Here is a 15,617-nt window from a genome sequence, read left to right as displayed (position 1 = left end):
TTAAAGCACATCATAAAATGCTGTGGCCAGAAGCAAGGGAGGAATGTTTTCATGAAACGTCAGTAGGTTATAAAACTCTGGGTGTGCAGACAGCTATTAAGTAAAAGGTAGATAGCAAAGCATTCACAAAACACAGAAAACCACATGTTTATTTTGTCTTACAAAGCCAAGTGAGCAGTGGGTCAGCAGCCTCGAGGAGCTCCTCAGCCCAATCCCTAGGTGCCCCTGTTGACCTTCAGGCAGGCCTACCTTGAGGCAAGGCAGTGGTGGCTGGCATGCTGAGACAGCAGCTAGGAGTGAATAGCAGTGCAACCAGCCCTGTCACCAGACTCATGTAGCCATTGCTGGGCTCCAGGGAGAGTAGGGACGTGGTGCTGGCTATCCAGACCCATCCAGAAACCAGGAGAGCCAGAGCAATGAGCTACACTTCGCTCAAATAGACCATACCTGGTATAAATTGCAATGGTCAGCTCACCAGCTGGACAGCCTGGAAAACAGAAGTTACTGCAGCTACATCCACATAAGGGACCCATTCCTAATTCTGTGGATGTTTGCAACCTCAGTTTTGTAGCAATCCACTCACACCAATGCATACCCACATCTTGCAGGCAGGAAATGGAGGTACAGGAAATTCGAGTTTTGCTTTCAGTGTCTCCATGACTTGGGATGTGGCAGGGACCACAGCTGAGCAGAACAGCTTCTGTTTCCCTATTCCTGACTATTTCCTTTTTGCTTAATGAGAGCTTAAACTGTAGTTAACCTGATGTAAAGCACATCAGACTAGCTAGTGGCTTTGCACACTACAGCACAAGGTAGGGAAGCACACGATTAAACAGAGGACTAAGACGTGCCTAAAATGGCTGAGTACAAAAAACCTGTCCAGCCACGACAGTACATACACATTTGCGGGTCTTCAAACTGTTAAATATTTTTTAGTTCAGTACTTTTATCAGTTTGTCCGGGGTGTTGCCTTTTTTAAAAAAAAAAAAACCTTTTTCTCCTCTGCATTCACTTTACTAAAAATACCAACTAACAGTCTCTTTGTGTGGTGAAATCTGGTTGGTGAAAACTGGTTTTGTGCAAGCAGCATGATAAAAGGTGCATTCAGAAATATATCCAACAAGTAAGCTCTCTGCAGGGTGTAAGTCTTCTGAAAAGAGAAGCCGAGTCCTGCAAGCACTTCCATTGCAGGCTTATGCTTCTATTGAGGACATCCATGAATAAAGTTTTGCAGGATCAGGCCCCAGAGTTCAGCAAAATTTGCTTCCTGGCTGGTCTCCACAGCGTTTAACAACCTAAATAAAAGAAGGAATTAATTTCTGTTTTAAATCCTTGGCAAGCAACTTCATTTCATTGCTTATCTTTTCATCAGAATCAGAGGACTCTGCCTCATTACAGCCACTAGTAGAGCACGGGCTTGAAGGAGAGCAAGGTGTCTGCTCTCTCAGATGAAAATCAGGTTCTGAACAGCGATATTTTCAATAATGTTTAACAAAGCCACTTTCCTGAGGAAAAGGCAGTATCACGGTTTCTCCATTTTTTCATTCTTGTCCGATGTACGGTTCATTTTTCAGCCAAAGAGTTAACCATTTCTACAGTGCTCACCCAGCGCTCTGCTCTTTCTGGTAGTTTCTGTCAAACACCGCTTTATTGTGAAGCACTGCTCTTTTGGAAAATATAGCCCACCAATTTGGTGGTAAACAAGTCTTGGCTTTAAGACAAAGCTTGCTTTAATCTCCATGATCAGGCTACAGCTCGGACCATGTTTTTTATCAAACCTCTTACGAAGAAATCCTATTCATGATTATTATCTATATGAGAATAAAAATGTCTAATTACCTTATATTAAATCTGTATTTATCAATTGTGTCTTTCTCTGGGAAATTGTAATTTGCAAAAATGCTCCACATTCCAGGCTGTAACAGTTGGAGGTGGATGTCCTTAAGGATGGGAAAAAAAGTTCTTTTTTAAATGGCACATTTACTAATTATAAAATGCTCTTATCTCTCTGCAGCTAAAGCCAAAATGAACATGTGCCTTGCACTAAGAAATCCCAGGATTGTCACAACTTGTGCCAGCTGTTGAGGTTATGACACCTGTGCCAGCATCGCCAGCTCTGCCCACTGTCATCTGTTCCAACTGTTCCATCTGCACTGTTTGTACCAATTCTCCCATTTCTGCATCTGTACCTTCTGCAGAAACGGGTCCAACAATGCCAGCTGTGTCATCGGTGCCAAATATGCCAGATGTTCTATTTGTCCACCCTGGGCCAAATCAATGTAGTTTTGTGCTCATTAGTTTTAGCTGGTAGATTCTATTTCACAATTTTTTGAGATGTGCTTAGATTGAATCAATTCTAAATCACCGCTACAACTGCTTTACATCTATCTAGCCATAAACAGAACTTTGTTTGTCATCCCCTATTTGGTCAAAATTATTTTGATCTTATTTCGCACGTGATGGTACCAGTTCTGTCTTACTGACAAGATTTTTTTCCTATAGAGGACATAGCTGCAGAGAAATGAGCAGAAAAAGACAAGGGTCATGGTATGTAGGCTGTAAATAATCTCCGTGGTTGCCATAAAAATGACCCATATGTTGATATGCTGACCTAGAGAGACCTGGTCCCGATCCTCTCTTCCAGCCCTACAGACTAGTTTACAGACTAGGATTCCAGTTTAGCTGTGATGAGTGGGTTAAGCTGCAAGTGATAGAGAAGAATGAAACTCTGGATATGTGTCAACCAGCAGTGTTTACTGGGGCTGTGCTAAAGCCTTGCTCCACAAGGCTTCCTGCTTGTGAGAGGGACTTGCTGTGCTGCCACAAGGCCCACCACAACGAGCCACAGCCCATTGGGACAGCTTTCCTTTCGGTGATGTTTGCTTCACAATGGACATCTCATTTGAAAGCCAAGTCTGTGGGTTGCTGTTTATTTGGATTCATCACTTAACCAAAGGACTCTCCTAGGCTGAGTCTTCAGCCACATCTAGAAAAATCATGTTGTGTTCTCTGAAGGTGCTGAGAGTTCTGGGTGCATAGAATTCTCTGGAATTTAGTGCTCCAGGTCTGGAATGGAAGTCAAAAGTTGCTACTGTCATGTACCTTGAAATAAAGATAATTCTTGTGTGAAGAGCACAAGCCCAGCTTTTATATCCCTGTCTAGAGACAATAAGAGGACAGTGCTGCAGACCTCATTGGGTTCATCCCTCAGCAGTCAGGACAAATGTCATCTCACAGTCTCCTTGAGACCCACAGGTCACCGTGCACAGGAGCTGTGAAGTGCAGTTGTCTCTGGCCTGTTTGTCCCTTACTTCAAAGGGATAGAAAATATGGAGAAAACTGAGTGAGAAAATAAGAGAGAAAAGTTTTCTGTCTGGTAAAGGACAGGTTTCTACTCAAGGAGTATCTCCTGCAGTTTCTCAGACAAAATCTCCATTGAAATCTGTCATTCATGACTTCACAAATCCCTTGAAGTCCCAAATCATGCAACTGGAGTACTCCACCCCCTGCTCTGCCACCTCTTCCTCCATGATCAACTGCCACCTACCAGGCTTGGTCTTTACCTGTGCAGTGAATCCCTTGAGACAGGAGCTAACTCAGTCTTTTTGCAGTGTTTACAGCAATGGGTCCCTGATCTTCACACTGGCGGCTGCTGCTGCCAAACACCAAACACAGCCTGCATTACGGTGCTGACAGTAATAACTAAATAATGCTTTCTCTGCCTCACACTCCTCTGTGGAGGCTTTCCCATCCACCATGCTGCTCTGGGGTAAGGCAAGTGCTTCATCCCTTCCCAGCAGGGCTTATGGAAGAGTCCTTAGGAAGCATTTCCAATGCTGTCTTCCTCAGCAGCTGAAATGAAAGGACATTGTCCTGGGTATAAAAAAAAAGTACTTTCTATCCCTAGATCAGCTTGGCTAGGTCCTTTGGGCTATTTTTTCCTCTTTCCATAGCACCCTCTACTTACTGCAATCATCCAGGAGATGTTTTCATAGCCCAGAGCATAGATGTGACTTCTCTCTCTTTGCTGTGTTGGTCCCTTACTGGCTTTTCAGTGCTTACCAAGGTTCTGTGTTTGCTGCAAAGCACTGGGGTGTGTTCAATGCCTACTGCTGTGGTTGGTCTCTGCGGCACAGGGAGTACTGGCAGCAGTGCCATCCCACCAGCTGTCTCAGGCACCTTGCCTGGCTCCTGGGACCTGTCACCTAAAAGAAAAGCAGGACATGACTTGTCAGTCCCCATTGTTTCATACTGTCCATTCTCCCCATATGTCACTTTAAAACACGAGAGGTTTTGGCGGTCAGAGAGATAGAGAGCCAGTCCTTTCTTTGAGGGAAAGAGTTGTGGCAGAGCCCTGGGGATATTGTCAGCTTTCAGTTCTATCCTGAAGAGGGTACTCCGTTTTTCCCTTAAGGACATCGCTTCCTCCCCTTTCAAGTCTTCTTGAATTACACGGGTCTCCTGCTCCTTGTCCCAAACAGCACAGCTGACCCTTTAATCACTCCACTTGCCACCTAGCTAGCAAATGTAGGTTAGTGTATATATATATATAAAAGCTTGGGAATACTGAGCAGCTCCCACTCCAGCTTGTATGCTTAAAAAGGAAAGAGAAAGTGACTGAGAAGGCTACGTGTTAAAACCTGGCATGGCAGAGTGTGAGCTATTTAAAAACACTCACTTTGCTCCTTGCCACCACTACCAATAACACTACTGCAAATGTGCATGCATTCACACACCCACAAATGATTGTCTTTTTACTATCGTGTTTGTAGTCAGCAAAGTCCAGTTTACATTAAAGCCAAAAGTGTAATTTCACTGGATATGAATCACATTTGGGATACTTTTTTTGTTTTCTTCTTCTTCCTCTTCTTCTTCTTCTTCTTTTAATAAGATATTTTAAAATAAATGTAAGAATTGAAGTATGGAGAATTAAAAATATCTTATTTTCCATTCTATCAACACAGGAACTCTCCCAACTGAGAAGGAAGGTTTTCCACACTGGTCAAAAGCCATGTGCTCCATCCCAATTAGTTTTTCTGGCTGGCCTAATCTTGGGACTGGCCAAAGGTCAGGAACGGCCCTCGTCCCATATCCACTCTTGGCAGCTCTCCCTCTGGAGAGAGATGCTTCACTGGGGGACTCTCCCACTCTGGCTGCCCCATAGGGGAAATCTGCAGTTAGCAGAGTTCCGAAGAGCAATGGAAAAGGGATGTAATAGGAATTGAGTTTGTTTTGAAAACTCTTGCGGTGCTTCTGTTCTTTCTCAGCTGTTTTGAGCTTTTCTGGTTTCATCTGGACGGCAGTTAGAAAGACTGAAGAATCCTCTTTAAAATCCTCCTGCAGAATTTCCCAAAAAAGGAATTTCCACAGCAAAGTCTGCACATGAACAGCCCAGTGGGTGTGACCGGAGAAGATATTTCTTGCAGCAGCAAACACTCAGACTTTTGAAAAGAATGAATCCACTTCAGTATTTTTAGGGTTTTTTTTTTTTTGCAATCCATTTAACAGATGTAACAGATGTCATTACTTCTAGCTTAGAAAATGAGTGAGTTTGTGTGAGCTCTCTTGATACTTTTTTTCATTATTCTGGTGGGCAACAGGAATAGAAAGGGGACAGTGGAGGACAGCAGCTGAAAGGTGCCAGAAACTGACAAATATCTGTGCAGAAAGAAACATCTAGGTGATATTGAAAAACTTACAGCAGCTAGTGGTGGCATTGGATTGCCTGTAGAAACTTTTTATGAGAGTAGTTCATTTGTTTTCAAAAAATATCAGATTTCACGCTGGGCTGCTATGAAGGGTGGAAATTTTCTTGAAAAATTGTCATTTTATACAACTCTAATTAGCAAACTGTTCATATAAACCCGCAAGCTGTGCAGCAGATTTCACTTCCAACATCTCTGCAGACAAGACAGAATTTCACCTACTTATTTACTGATCATGTCGCAGCATCCTTTTCCTACTCACTGATGACTGTTCAGTGGCTTATGTAAAATGCACTGGTGATTTCACAGCATTTCTATTGGACAAATGTCCACGTGTTAAAGCAAATCACCATCACTGGCATGCTCCTGTTGGCAGTCTTGTTAGGCAGCAACCAAGGAACAAAAGACTGAATTGTCTTTTTCACCCTGAGAGATGGTACAACCAAAAGCACTCAAAACACTTGCATGGGGCTGTTAGGGGTTTTATGCACTCCTTTTCACTCTTGGTGCACCTTTTAGTGATATGAATATTTATGGCCATACTTTGTCCAGCTCAGACAAAATAAGAGATGCCCAGGGGAATCCAGTCAATGCAAATAAAAGCGACATTTGCAAGCATGAGTAAACCTCAGTCACGGTACTTGGTATTTTATGTCAAATACAGCTGAAGTGCAAAATAGCGAGAGAGAGAATAGAGAGAGAGAAATGATTTCAGGACAGAACTGTCTTTGGAAGATTGCTGAGAGATGTGGAGCTGTAAGCAGTGAGTCCCTCTCTCAAGCCAAGGCTCAAAAAAGGTTCCTCTGCTTTGCATGCAGTCACTCAGGGATCATTAATTCTAACCGAATCTCCTGCTTTTTTGAGGTGGTGAACTCAAAAATGCTGGCTGGCTTTGTCAGTTCTCTTACAGCCAACTTGAAGCTTCCACTGATTTCTTGTATGTTGAAAAATGCCCTTTTATCCTTTTAAATCTTTTCCCTGAGAATCCATCAGCACTAGAGCTGTTGGGCACTAGGACAGACACTGATGAGGAAGGATAACACCTAATTAAAACCATGTCAATTTATTCCATTCTAGCTTTATTTGTAGCCCATCTGTAAAAAACAAAAAAGAAGACAGCGCAAGAAAGCTCATACTCTGTGCAAGCATCTGCTCCATGTATCTAATGAAAAGTTTGCTTTCTTTTCCTAATTGTCTTTCACCATGTTGTGTGGAACAGAAAACTCCCTCTAACCATTCTCATCTAATTCCATTGCTTTTGCCAAAATTGAGGAATACTTACGATAGGATGATGCAGTGTTGTTGTTGCATTAAGGCTATTGATAGTTAAACTGAATGCATTACATTAAAAGTATTACAACCAATGTTTATTTTCCCATTCATCTGTGCATGAATAAAATGAAATTTCTCTCAGTAGAAGTAGACCAAGTAGAAGACTCCCTGTGCACTTCATCTGGCTCTGTGAACTTAAAGTGTTCTCAAATGTAGATGTCTTAGTATGTCACAACAAGATTTTTTGTTCATTTTGCCCATTATGACTTCCAGTTTAAATACATGGAATAACATTAAATTTACCTACGTTCTATGTTAAATCCTTTCTATCTTATTTGTGTGTTCCCAAACAGTTGCAATTACTTACACATAGTAACCAGTTTAAAGCACACTTCCCTGAGTGCTCTATTCTCTGATTTTAGATTTTCTTATTTAGAAATTGTAGAAGTTTTTTTTTTTTTTTAATGTAAAGCATTTCATTGTGGATACTTTTAATATGTGGATACTTAAATATAAAATGCACACAAATCATTTTTATTTACGTTTCTCAGCACACAGTAAATGGTAGTCCAACAGCACATCTGTGTTCAGTACGTACTTGCTAGGGTTTGTATTCCCTAGGCTGTGTAATTCGTGGTCTTCCCCAAACCCACTACCTCTCTTTGACACTCAATTTATTTTAAATCCTTATTTATTTATTTTAGTTTAAAAAAGATTTTAAATCCAAGTATAACTCAATTTATGGGCATGAAATGATGAAATGTCCAGTTTAATTTGAATGTATTTACTTATTTGTCTATACTTTTCATTACTTGAAGCTGCTATAAACTAAAACAATTTATCTCCTTTGAAAAGTAATAGATTTTTTTTTTTAATTTTATTATTATTATTTTTTTACCACGTAGTGCTCTGTGGGGCATTATCACAGATGCACTGAACTCTTGGACAGATATTTTCTCATACAGCTTTGATTCTGTTCCCTTACAAATGGATGAGGAGTGCTTTTCCTGCTTTTGCCAGACTATTCGTCTGCCTCGCCAGATTATTCCTCTTCCTTGCTCAGCACTCTAGCTGTTTTGTGTGAAAATAAGAACTAGCACCCTCACTAGCTGTCTTTTCTTTGTGTTTGATTTTACAATAAAATCGTAATGGTGATTTGGTGACTCTTCTGCTTTAGCATCTCAGCAAGTCACATTAGAACAGAAGTATAGCTTCACTGCAGGACAAAACAAAGTGGCTTGGAGAAAGCTGTTCTCAAAGGCCATTATTTAAAAAGATGTAATTGGCAAGCCAGAAGAAAGCACAAAAAAGCTTGTATTTATTTGCACTCCTGCTTTTTGTTCACATGTGGCTCAGTACAGTGCTTTCCAGTACTACAGGGGCCATTAGCATCTCCTGTGCCACTTAATTTATGCTGAGTGTTGTGCTCTGCCCTCTATAGCTGATCCCATGACCTGACCCAGCCAAGGGGCCCTGCTGGTACCAGGATTTTGCTGGAATTGGGCCGTGCTGCTGCCCTCCATGGCACCAGACCCTGAGCAAAGCGTACCCAAATGTGGCAGTGGGTCGGATGTTCAGCTGGGCAGCAAAGCCTTTCTTTGGGATGAAGCACCTCCATAAGGTGAAAGTGATGAAAGCATTACTGTGCTGATACTACTCATCTATATGCCCTGATATCAGTCCTCGAGGACCAAATGCCTGCACCTGCATTCCCACAAGCAGTATTTTATTGGCTCCATTGGATTTAAGGTGAAGGGCAGTGCAGCACTGTATATACGTTGCAGAATGTGGCCAATAGGCCAATAGAAGGAAACTACTGGCACAGGGAATTTGCTGTCCTGATTAAAACTCTCTATGTTTCTAGATGTGTGCTGGCCTTGTTGTGGTGACATTACTGAGATGTGCATTCGAGTCAAGCTGTGAGAGATGGTGACAGTAGAGAACAAGTGTGGTGGTGAAAAGGGGACGCCTGCCAGTGCTTATACTGCAGATTGGTAACCACACCTGAACTGTTCCTTCTGCCAGCACTGTGGGGATGGGTGTCTCCAAAGGTGCAAATTTGAAACAAGTTTAAGCTCTTCACCTACCTGTAACTAAGAGAAGGTCTATGGCAACACACATTCCTAGTGTAAATGCTGATCTCACCCATTTAAGCAGAGAATCAAGAGATGTGATTCACTAAAAAGGGCACAGGCAGGAACGTTTATTGAATTCCTTAATCCATTCAACTACATGATTCTTGCAGATCTAGAGCAGGGACTTTATCTTCTGAATTAAATCTTGGCTGTGTGATAACAAAGCCCGTGAAAGATCAAGAAAGGTTCTGACATCAAAACTGTTCGTAACCAAAGACATTCCTAAAAGCTGAAATGCTGACACTGCATATAATTATGTACTGTAAAAGAAAGCTATCCCCTGTCAGAAGATCAGCACAAGTCAAATGGATTTTAAAGTTCTTGATTTCTTTATTGGTGGGGCTGTCATGGTATAAATGTTGTTTGTATTAGATGGAGATGAATTTTTTTCCTAAATTAAAGAAAAATAGGGTCAGAAGTGCATAGTTTTCGCTATATTTAATATGACTTTTAAAAAATATATTGAATTTGTTCTATTTTTGTTGTATGTATTTGAGATGCTATATTTTGCATCTCTCTGTTTTCCACTATTTTTTACAAAGATTTTAATATGGAAGCACAGTCTCCACTGCCTCTTGTAACATAAACAGCAACAAAATCAAAATCATTGCAGTGACTCTATTACCTTGGTTTTATGAATAGTAGCTCCCTTGAAATGTTTCTTTACCATGTTGTTTTTCACAAAATATTAATGATGTTGTAATTTATTAATAATCACTGTCCTCTTGGAAACTGAACATGAATGACACTGTTCCCAAGCACAAGATTTATAATAATATCATGGTTACCTAACAAACAGCCATTTCTTAATTTTTGCATTAAACATTTCCTTTATTATTGGTGCTGTAGAGTTTTGAAAAACCATCATAGGCAGAAAGTTGGACTCTCTCCTGCCTGCCTGCTCTCTGAGATTAGACTGGGCCACAGGTAAAGCTGAAGTGCCCAACAGAGACAGCCTGTGAGTCCCACAGTCATTTCCCAGTTGTGGTTAGTCTTTGCATGGAGCAGCAGGAGCAACAGCACAGTCTCCTCCTCTGTCACAGGCATCATGGCCTTGCAGAGGGGTTAGAGAAGCAGTGGCTAAGACTGCCTTTGGGACTCCAAAGCTGGGCTAAAGGCCACATTTGACACTTGTCCTGGCAGTGTTGCAACACTTTAAGCATAGCCAACATTTTGAATGCTGTCTGAATAAGTTCTACATCCTGAAATACATGACCCAGTGCCTGGTGCAGCCTCTCAATGCTGGATCATGTTCTGTTTGTTAGCAGGTCTTTCCTCAGGGTAAAGGGTATCGAGGCACGAGTGGTGCAACCTGCTTTATGAGTATCATTTCACTGTCTATACATCCTCTGCTTTGAGCATACAGGCGGGTTGGCAAAAATATGATGCTCAGTAACACTGTATGCCTTAGATAAATCAGAGCTGAATGTTTGAAGGTGGGAGACCAGCAAACGGACAGGGAGAGGTTTTGGCCTGAATTATCTTGTCTCATGAGTATAATTAAACTTTTTTTTTCATAGGTGTATTTTAAAGAAAATTGTCAAAATCCATTGTTGGAGCACTGTAGAGAAAATGGTGAGGTTAACGAATTTCTGTTCACTGTTTGATTCGCTCTACAAGGGGGAAAATCAAAGTTTCAGGAGTGTTCCTATTTCCTAACTGTGATTATTTGTCTTGCAGCTGCAGAATACTTTCACCTTCTTAAAATGACAGTATAAATTTCAGTGGAATTGTGCTGACCTACATCTGCTGCAGATTTACCCCATTATAATTCCACTGGATGGGCATGATGTCTAATCACAAGGGCTTGATTATCAAGGTCTTCAAAACTCAGTTTCTATTTTTTTTCTGGGAAATGAAGTACTAATTCAAAAGGGAAAACAAACATCCAGTGTGAGTCACTGGGAATTTTGTGTGAGCAAAAAGAACTCTGAGTGGAACTAAGAGTGATGTCAAATTGCATTACTGAGACATCTATTATTTGTAAGGTCAAAATAATTTATCATGTGGACACCAGTCATTGAAATGAGCACCATCTACTGCAGGAGAAGTATCTGTTGCCATCTGCATTCTCTCTCTATATATATGTCTCCTTTAAATTCGGAGATATATTTCCTCTTCCTTAATCAAGGAAAATATTTGCACATTTACCACTACAGCTTGAGTTTTAAAGGCAGAGAAATCAGAGTAGAGCCCCCAGCACATCAGTACTGAAGATGCTTCCTCGAGTGACTGAATGGTCTTGAAGGACTAAAATGGAGAGAGATTTGGTGAACTTCCAGAAGGTGGCCTGAGCCAGGAAGGAGATTGCCCAAGCCTTCTCCTCTAAGGGCCACTCCATGCTGCTGATCAGCGAAGGGCTTAGCAGGCAGCAGGTGTGGGATTCCTGTGGCTGTTATAGCCTGTGTCTCTTGGCAGGGGTTGTGATGGTGCGTGATCATATTTTGAGCTTCTTCAAAGGAATGAAAGGAATGAACAGAGGTTACTGTAGTGCATTATCAACAGAATAACCCCCATTCTCCACGTAAAGTAATAATCCTCTCTTTGTGAGCACCAGTAATCTGCAGCCAGCATGCACAAAGTCATTTGTAATTTTCTTTCACTTCTGGGCAACCTGCAACAGAAAAACACAGAAGATACCCAAAATAATTTGGCAAGTCATTTTCTTGTGCGTGTAACAAGAACAAATGATCAGGATTGCACTCAAAATATCTTTACAAAGCCTGAACTTCACTCTATGGGCTGATGGCTTTCTCACTGCATCTCGTACATTTCCACTTGTTAACAGAGCTTTCATTTTTCTTTCTTCCTAAAACTTCATTTTAGCATACTAAAATGTTTTTCATAAGTTGTTGTCAGAAGCAAGAGTAAGCATGTTGCCTTTCTTGGGCTAAATGTAAATTCTTACACTTTGTTGAACCACTCTTGTTGATTCTGAAGAACAGATTGAACAGAGAAAGGCTTATTGTTTCAAGCTACTTGTGCTGAAGTATTTTTAGAGCTTGTCAAGACTGTAAACAAATTATGCACAAGTTTGAAATGTTGTGCCACAAAATAAGAAACAGCATTTTTTTTTTTTTTTTTTTTTTTTGTGAAATGGTGGGTATATAAGACAACAATGGTTTTATGAATGTGTAACAAATAGCCTGGAATTTAAGAAGAAATTAGTTTAAAACCTTGAGAAATTTTTTGAATAAATGATTTAGAAACTAGTGGCAACTCCCCAGTCTCACAGAAATGGTTTCTGAGGAATCACATTTTGTTGAAAAGACAGTATTTTTGATTTTTCATCTAAATAAGTGATGATCTGTGGTGCCTTACCTATTCTTTTTTTGCTTGTTGAGGCAAGAACGTTTACAATATACTTTGTATTCCTAAATGCAGTAGATTATTATAATGTGTCGTGTATAAAAAGATAGGGAAAACACAGTTGATGCCTAATGCTAGAATTACTCCAAATACACTAGCATTAACAGCTGAAGTCCGAAAGTATTAGGCTTCTTACTAACATGATGATGAGCAATGACCATCTGTCTTTGCACAGGATTCCCAGCCAGAAATGATTACCTCAGTCCCAGTAAACTCTTGAACTTTTCCACAAGGCAATAAGGGGTTTAATGAAGGAGATACAGAATGGAGACCTAGGCCGTCAATGGTCTATTTAGGTACTTAATTCTCTTATAAACACTCTCTTCCATGAAAAGCTGTACTACAAAATAAAGCCCGATACCTTACTTGAAACAATTAGAAATTCTGCTAGATCTGGATTTTAAAAAGTCTGTGGAATCCTAGATTCCCAAGAGGGAGTTTGTAAATACCCCCGGGAATCCTAATCTCTCATCTGACCTCACTGAAATCTGACTTAGTCTACTGACTAGGTTTACCCAAACATTGTAGAAAAAGGAAAATAACAAATGAAAAAATAACTAAAGCAACTTGTCTTTCTGAATTCGAAATTGATAATTTAGTTATATCAGAGCTAATTCACTACTTGGAGAAGAGAAGGCTCCAGGGAGACATCATTGTGATCTTCCATTACTTAAAATAAGCTTATTAAAAGGAAAGAGACTGACTTTTTACAGGGGCAGATAGTGATAGGACAAGGGGGAATGGTTTTAAACTAAAAGAGGGGAGATTTATGTTACATGTTAGGGGGAAATTCTATTATCAAGTGGGCAGTGAGGCCCTAACACTTCTGCCCAGAGAAGCTGTGGGTGACCCATCCCTAAAGGTGCTCGAGGCCAGGTTGGATGGGGCCCTGGGCAGTGGGCCCAAACTGGTAGGTTGCAGCCCTACCCACATCAGCAGGTTGGGACTTCAGTGGGCTTTGAGGGTCCTTCCAATCCAAACCATTCTGTGATTCTATGATTCTGTGATTCCATGAATCATTTTACAATATCAGTCTTGAGGTATTTGTAACCGATTTACCCTAGTAATCTTTCTTTTATGACTTTCATTTCTTCACTACTTTTTTTTTCCTCTATGTAATATTTTTCTGTTTATAATTAACTGTATGCAAAGTAGCAGAATAGTATTAAATAGTTTAATAGTGAAAAAAAAAGGAAATAGTCAAATTCCCATACAATTTTGGAAGTCAATTAATGACTTGAAAGTAGTAAGAAAATTTGCAGATGCACTTAAAAATGCATCATCAAAGCATAACACAAGCTTTTCTCATTTAATCATTTAAGGTGTGCAATTATCTTATTTCCAAGTGGGATTACTTATACCAGAAGTGGGAAAATGAGGACTAAAATACTAAAAACATTTAGGCCTGTATTTGGGTGTCTGTATACTTTACACCTTTGCAGGTTAACCCCTGTAAGCAAACCAGAGCTGACCAGGTTCAGTTCAAAACAAAACTTCCTCTTTTTATTTTTTTAGAAATTGTGAATGCTTCAAGGTGTCTGTTGATATTGCAGCGTAGGCTCCACTGCATGTGCATCTGCCTTGTAGGCAAATGCAGGTCTCCAAAGAAGTTTCAGAACAGAATTAGAGTAACATCCTGAGCAGACCTCTTCCAGGTAATGAATGTCCAAGATGTGAGGCTATCTTTTGTAGTCTGCAGGAAAGCGCATCTACGAAAGAGAGAGCTTAAGCACCAGCTCCCTTCACTTCCTACAGCATGTAGGCTGTAACTATCCTTGCCAATTTTGACCCACTGGAAAGCATCTGGGTTGTTACTGCAAAACTTTTACAATATTAAATAAGATTTTTCAAGATGTTCAGTCTGAGAGAGGATTAATAACAGTGAACAAATAATAGATTAAAAGGAATTCAGTACATCAATATTCACATGTAATCTGTGGCAGCATATTTTTCTTACGTTCTGTGACAGTTGTTTGCATTGTGGTACTGTCATTTTAAAGGAATACTTCTGATTTATTTCTAATACAAACAACAATGGTGACAAAGTTCCTGCTTTGCCTTAGGCCAGCTACAGACAATGCTGAGAAACTTCTAAGCAGTATAAGTATGTATGGTTTGATGCAGTGCCTTGAAACTTGGGGCATCTCATGGAACTATGAAGCAGAGTTTGGCATTCAGTGAAGGGTAAGTGGAAGAATCCATAAATAAAAACATTCTGAAACTTGTTATGCTGTCCTAGTAGTTTGAGCCTCAGGCCCATTTATACTCTGACTGATCCTGTCTTGAGAGTCTCTTCAGAAACATGATATTGAATAAGTCATTATAAAGATAAGATTTAATAGAAGAAAAATCTCAGGTTCTCTAAATTCATGAATTCTGCAAGATTAAAAAAAAAAAAAAGAAGAAGAAAGAGCAAAAATTAGTTCATCAGCATTCTAGGTAAGGTAATGATTATCACATGACATGAATGACTCAGAAAGCTATGCCAGGACTGTTGAGTAAACCAAACACACTTGACAGAAACTCTGGAGAAACTCTTGGAGAAAGCTCTGTAGTCTTATTATTGTTTCAGCCCAGTAGAGTTGAATTCCCTAAAGAAGGGAGTATTTGAAGGCAAAGGAATCTGGTTTAATTAGATAAATCAGAGGGATTTGCATTATTTTCTGAAAGATAATTTACACATCTGTCTAGGAAAGAGCTAATAGAAATTAAAGGATGAGAAATGAGAGAAAGAGGGTCATTTAGAACAAAGGGAGGAGGATGAGCATTGGTGAGCAGCTGAAGCAGGCTGGGTGGGAAGTGGTCATCAATGGGAAGATCCATATGCCTGATTTTTCCATTGAGCAACGTGAGGATGAGCATAAGGATGATAACCAAGATCATCCACATACCCGTGACAGCCAGGTGAATCCTAGGGGATGTGGCTGGCTGGATAAACCTGGAGAACTTTATCTGATTTCTTCTTAGTAGCTGTGAGGCAATGACTGACCTTCATGGAGAGGAGATGCATGCGTGGGACCCTCATGTTGAGGACACGATGCTGGCAGACCAAGGCACTGCCATCCTTTGCCCATCACTGGGCAAAATTGGTACTCCCGGGAGCTGAGCTGAAGAGAAAATATTTATAACAGACAGG

Source organism: Lagopus leucura, unplaced genomic scaffold (assembly GCF_019238085.1).
Source record: "Lagopus leucura isolate 7727_CA_CO unplaced genomic scaffold, USGS_WTPT01 Super-Scaffold_73, whole genome shotgun sequence".
NCBI classification, from domain to species: domain Eukaryota; kingdom Metazoa; phylum Chordata; class Aves; order Galliformes; family Phasianidae; genus Lagopus; species Lagopus leucura.
Note: the sequence above shows the minus strand (reverse complement) of the source record.